Source organism: Schistocerca piceifrons, chromosome 1 (genome assembly GCF_021461385.2).
Source record: "Schistocerca piceifrons isolate TAMUIC-IGC-003096 chromosome 1, iqSchPice1.1, whole genome shotgun sequence".
Taxonomy (NCBI): Eukaryota; Metazoa; Arthropoda; class Insecta; order Orthoptera; family Acrididae; genus Schistocerca; species Schistocerca piceifrons.
Genome location: NC_060138.1, coordinates 922,306,140 through 922,312,197, shown reverse-complemented (window position 1 = coordinate 922,312,197; position 6,058 = coordinate 922,306,140).

The window sequence follows — 6,058 nt, the reverse complement described above, 5'->3', positions numbered from 1 at the left end:
ACCCATCGTCCGAGACCAAAATACCACGCAAACAAGCATTTACCGTTTAAATTATAGGCACATGATTTAAGGTGAAGATCACAGTGTACTTGGGATATACACAATCCGTTATTCGAGGTCTAGGTTTCGTATCATCCGTCACCCGAGGTCTACGTTTCACGTATATATCATCTGATTATCGGGATTTACGGAACCTACTACTTAAGACTGTTATTAGACATTACATGACATGGTCTAAGATTTAAATTCCTTGGGGTTACATTAATTTCTGGTACTCTTACTGAAAATCGCTGTTATATGACAAACAAATTGCATATGTTGCCTTCACTGTCTCATATTTAAACTAATACCTGTAACATCTAGATAGATTTATTTAGTAGTATGAACACTTGTCTACATGTGCTGAACTGCGGTCATTCTGTACAGCTTTTACTGTCACAAACTGATTCCCACAACAGCCAAACAATCCGTTATCAAGATTTGGTATTCACTTCAGCACAACTTCGAGGTTTGACAGGATTAGTAGTTATGGCAGACGGTTGGTTTCTACTCCTATTTTCCCGTTTTCCTCTGCTTTTGAGGCCTGTGTCGATCTATGCGCATAATAAATGCATCTGCAGTTATTAAACGGTTTTTAAGGTTCTACTCTATTACAATAATTTATATTGATTTCTTTCACAGCGTTTAGTTCAGATAAATACCTTATTTTTAATTCTTATAATATTAAAGTCGATGTAGCACATTATAACAAGTTATGTATGTATGTTGTTGTTCAGAGAATGGACGCCATATCATTTCTGCATTTTTGTTACTGTAGTCTATGATTAAAGCAAAGAACATTTGTTATCTTTTAGGTATTCATACTTTGTGTTTCAACTTGATTTCTTTGACGATCAAGTAGAATTTGTACGTTTGACAGTTACAACGTGTAGGTTGTTAAGTGTGGAGCGGTCACCAAGTGTGCATTACTGTAATTGTACTAAAGCATGGTCCAAATGGCTCTGAGCACTATTGGACTTAACATCTGAGGTCATCAGTCCCCTAGAACTTAGAACTACTTAAACCTAACTAACCTAAGGACATCACACACATCCATGCCTGAGGCAGGATTCGAACCTGCGACCGAAGCGGTCCCGCGGTTCCAGACTGAAGCGCCTAGAACCGCTCGTCCACACCGGCCGGAGTACTAAGGCATGGCACTGTGTTCAGACAGGCTACTATAACAGTTATGTATGTTTTGCATTTGGATGTGTCGTAGATGTATTTTTGTTCTATTGACGTGCATCGTGTAATTACTATAGTTTTAAAATGACTTGCTTTAATTCCCCTGTTTTCTGTGATGGATGTGTATATTCTACATTAGTCTTTTTTGTATATTACAGTTTTCTCCTGTGAATGGTGTTCTAATACTCGAAACCGTTAGAGAATAAACACACAAATGTATAGCCGATGGCACGATACAAATGTGTTCACACTATAAATAAGGGAAGACGGGTCTGTGTCACAAGATTGGTATTTGAGCGCTGTTGACGCGGAAAGAATGGTATGGACTGAATTTCAATGCCGCTGCTATACGTCCTCTCACAAATGCAAGTCAAAGCTCTTTCGTTCCTTGCTCTGACGAAAAACGGTGACAATGTTCCACAACATATCAATTGACACGTTCTTACACCACAGTGATACACACACCTTACTTATACTTACGGGAAGGCGATACTCACTGATACATACAAACACGCACGAACACAAACGCTCACACACGAGCGGAAATTCCGGTGAACAATTCCTCCACCGCTGTTTCTGACCTTTGGACATCGATCCGGCCATAATTCAGGTGTAGGGACCTCTCGCTCTTTGCCCCGCAGAACATGCCACCAGCACAAAGTGGAAACGTCGATGGCGGATAACTGATACGTGTCGCAGCGCAGCGGCGGGCAATTATTCCCGACACCGTGGCCCTGTGGGTAACGAGGCAGTGTCAGTCACCGGCGAGCGCGCGTGTTGAGCGAGGGCTTGGCGCAGACGTGTTGTTTGCAGCGGCGCCAAACCCAGTCAAATTAAGCGGATACGGCGCTCTTGTAATGCGTGCTCGCTATGCTATTCCGGTAGATGTAGTTTAAAACAAAACACCTCTCACTAGCACACACAGCGATTTGTACGACATGCTTAGAATCGCCAATAGAGTAATATTTTTTCCGTAATCGTTGTGTGTTTTGTTATTTATACTATTCCCATGAATGCTTCTTATTTAACTGTGCATAGGAATTCTTGAGATTCTCAACGTCTTCATTCTAACACTCCATATCGCCATTTTTTCTTAGTGACGCTAACTTAACATGACTCTAAGAACTAAAAAACTATACTTTGATTTTATCCGTACTGGATGAGAGGTCGTGGTTGTGAATAACAATGTCAAAAAATATATCGGCTCAACCACTTGTTTATAGTGTAAAACACTAAGATTGACGCATTTCGGAAGTCAAGCTTCCATCATCAGAATAATAAAAAGTAAAAGAACCTGCTAAAACTCGCTAAAATGGAACATGCACTAGGCACAATAAAATTGATAATTAAAACATCGTGGCTACTTCTCTTGTTGCAGCCGTGTCTTCCAAGGTGCATCTCCACATAGTCGTCAAAATATAAAAAACTCTAAAATGGTGTCGCCTATGGTGTTCAACATCTAACCACATGGCTCTCTCCTCTATCGTCGTAAATCGCCCGTGCGTCTTCGTTGATACCACACACCACGTAGCCAAACACGACAATGAAATTCGATTGAGCTCACGAGCAAGTAAACAAGGACGTCACAGAAATGCCTATACAAACAGATAACGTATACATGTTCCAAGGACCTAATGAAATGATGGTATCCTGCCAATTGCTAAAAATGTAGTTACAAAAAGAAACCAGTGAAATGTTTGAAAAACTTATTTGTATCACCAGTTAGCTGTTCATTCAGTGTGTTCTGATTATCCAAGCTATGTATCGTAATTTCCAGCTGTTCTAGTAGATCCAGCTTTTTGCTTTAGTCCTGTCTATGTAAAATAACGAGATCTTGATCTATTCCCAACATGGGGTGTCCCGTTTCCCAAATATGCGTGGCTACAGCTGACTTTTCGAAATTATTAAGCCGGAAAGCATCGCTATGTTCTTTGTAACGTACTTTAAAGGACCTACCAGTTTGGCCGACATAGCTTGCCTTGCACGTGTTACACGGAATTTTGTAGACCCCAGCTCTCTCATATTTATCACTTTCCTGCTGTAAATTATTTCTTAGTTTAAACCGCAGCGTATTATTGGTCTGAAAAGCGGTATCAACTTTAAAAGGTTTGAAAATGTTACCACTTTTTGTGAAATATCACCGAAGTATGGTATTGTGACTCTCGTAATATTATTTGCGGTATTCTTCCTTGCATTCGCGCGCTGTTTCTGTTGTATTAATTTTGGGAAACGAGACACCCCATGTTGGGAATAGATCAAGATCTCGTTATTTTACATAGACAGGACAAAGGCAAAAAGCTGGATCTACTAGAACAGCTGGAAATTACGATACATAGCTTGGATAATCAGAACACACTGAATGAACAGCTAACTGATGATACAAATAACTTTTTCAAACATTTCACTGGTTTCTTTTTGTATCTACATTTTTAGCAATTGGCAGGATACCGTCATTTCATGAGGTCCTTGGAACATGTATACGTTACCTGTTTGTATAGACATCTCTGTGACATCCTTGTTTACTTGCGCGTGAGCTCAATCGCGTTTCAGTGTCGTGTTTGGCTACGTGGTGTGTGGTATCAAAGAAGACGCACGGGCGATTTACGACGATAGAGGAGAGAGCCATGTGGTTAGATGTTGAACACCATAGGCGACACCATTTTAGGGTTTTTTATATTTTGACGACTATGTGGAGATGCACCTTGGAAGACACGGCTGCAACAAGAGAAGTAGCCACGATGTTTTAATTTTATTATCAATTTTATTGTGCCTAGTGCATGTTCCATTTTAGCGAGTTTTAACAGGTTCTTTTACTTTTTGTTATTCTGATGATGGAAGCTTGACTTCCGAAATGCGTCAATCTTAGTGTTTTACACTATAAACAAGTGGTTGAGCCGATATATTTTTTAACATTAGAAAACTGAACTCTGCCATCAAACCAAGAGCACTGCGTTATACGGACCGGCCGACGCATAATCCTGTGCCATATGACGTCATTCTGATGCGGTATGGAGGGACATGCAGTCAGTAGACCACTCTGTCGGTCGTTGTCGGCTCTTCAAACCTTAGAGCCGCTACTCCTTATTTAATTGGATACCCAGCTGGCATCACGTGGCGAAGTGGACCCTTTTAGTACCAGAAATTAAATCCAGGTCCCTCGACGGCAGTCAGACGCGTTTAACACTTACCTTCGGGGGCGGACCAGCTTAACACTATACTGATATCATCTCATTTTGCATAACTGCGAATGAGGTACTCTCAGATACGTATCCACAATTATTGACAAACAACAACAAATTTTGCAGACTTCTATTTTTGTGATCCTCGAGTGACGAATGTTAGTGCAGCTCCCAATTACAACCGCCAATAATGAGACGAGCTAAGCCGTGACCAATAGGGCGTTCGAGGACCGGTGGCGGAAATGGTAGCTCTATAGTGATGTGGCAGCAGTAGCTACCACTGCATCCTGTGTGTCAAGTAGCGAGCTGAGAGGACTTCCAACATTTGCTCACAATACACATTGGCCTGTGCTCGCAACTGCATCATTACCATAGAGAGAGTGAGGCAGTGTCGAGACTGGAGTCTTCCTAAACGCCCAGTTCTTCGGACTGGAGCCGCCCAGCGTACGGGAGGAGGAGGGAGGATATTGGTGTTTAACGTCCCGTCGACAACGAGGTCATTAGAGACGGAGCACAAGTTCGGATTAGGGAAGGATGGGGAAGGAAGTCGGCCGTGCCCTTTCAAAGGAACCATCCCGGCATTTGCCTGGAGTGATCTAGGGAAATCACGGAAAACCTAAATCAGGATGGCCGGACGCGGGATTGAACCGCCGTCCTCCCGAATGCGAGTCCAGTGTGCTAACCACTGCGCCACCTCGCTCGGTCCCAGCGTAGGGGCTCAATAGACTTTTAGTGAATCTCCCGCATACCAGTGTGCATTAAAGCATCCGCTTGGACGCGCTGGCACCAGTTAGAATCCGCTCAGCGGATTACTGACTAAGGCCAACCTGGATGTGACTTTTAGATGGTTTTCCACATACCACTTGGTGAATACGGGTCTGGTGCCCACGTACTTTCTCAGATATATGCTATGTAAACATTCAGAAAACTTTTTCACATTTGCACATAGAATTTACTCTAGAAACTAATAAATGACGTACGATGATTCCGTCCTGATAGCTGAATAAGAGACTGACGACCTTAGATGTTCAATATCCTTAATCCCAAAGTCAATAGCAGCAGCACAATGTTAGTCATGAATGTGTAGCGACATGAGAAAATTTGTATCTTACCAGCACTCGAACCCAGATATCCTGCTTATCGTGAATAGTAGTCTTAACTATTAGGCCGTAGGAACATGCCTCCATTCCTCAACGATCAATGTCACCTATGTTATCGCGTATGATTCCCGAAAACTAGTTCCCGAAATTCTACACAAAGTATGTGAGAATAGAAAAATTGAGTGAGAGAATCAGAGGAGAACTGTGGCCTACCCAACCACAAGCGACATATATGAAATATATTAATACAGTGACACAGTGGATGGATCGCAAGAATGAAATCGCTAAGATTGAATGACATCAAATGATATCAGTGCAAGCTGTTCAGATGCGCTCAACCTGCAGTGTAATGAATGTGTAGCAAAATTAAGGTCCCAGAGGTAGGTGGTGCTTCCCTTTCAAGTGGTTAATCAACTGTTCTCACAGCAGCGAGCGTATCCATTTTCACACCACTTAGCAAGACAAAATCCCTTATTGTACTGGTAACCGAACTCAGGGCTTCGTATTTCAGTCATACACATCTATGTCTCTCCAGCGAATTAAACACTCGCCCCC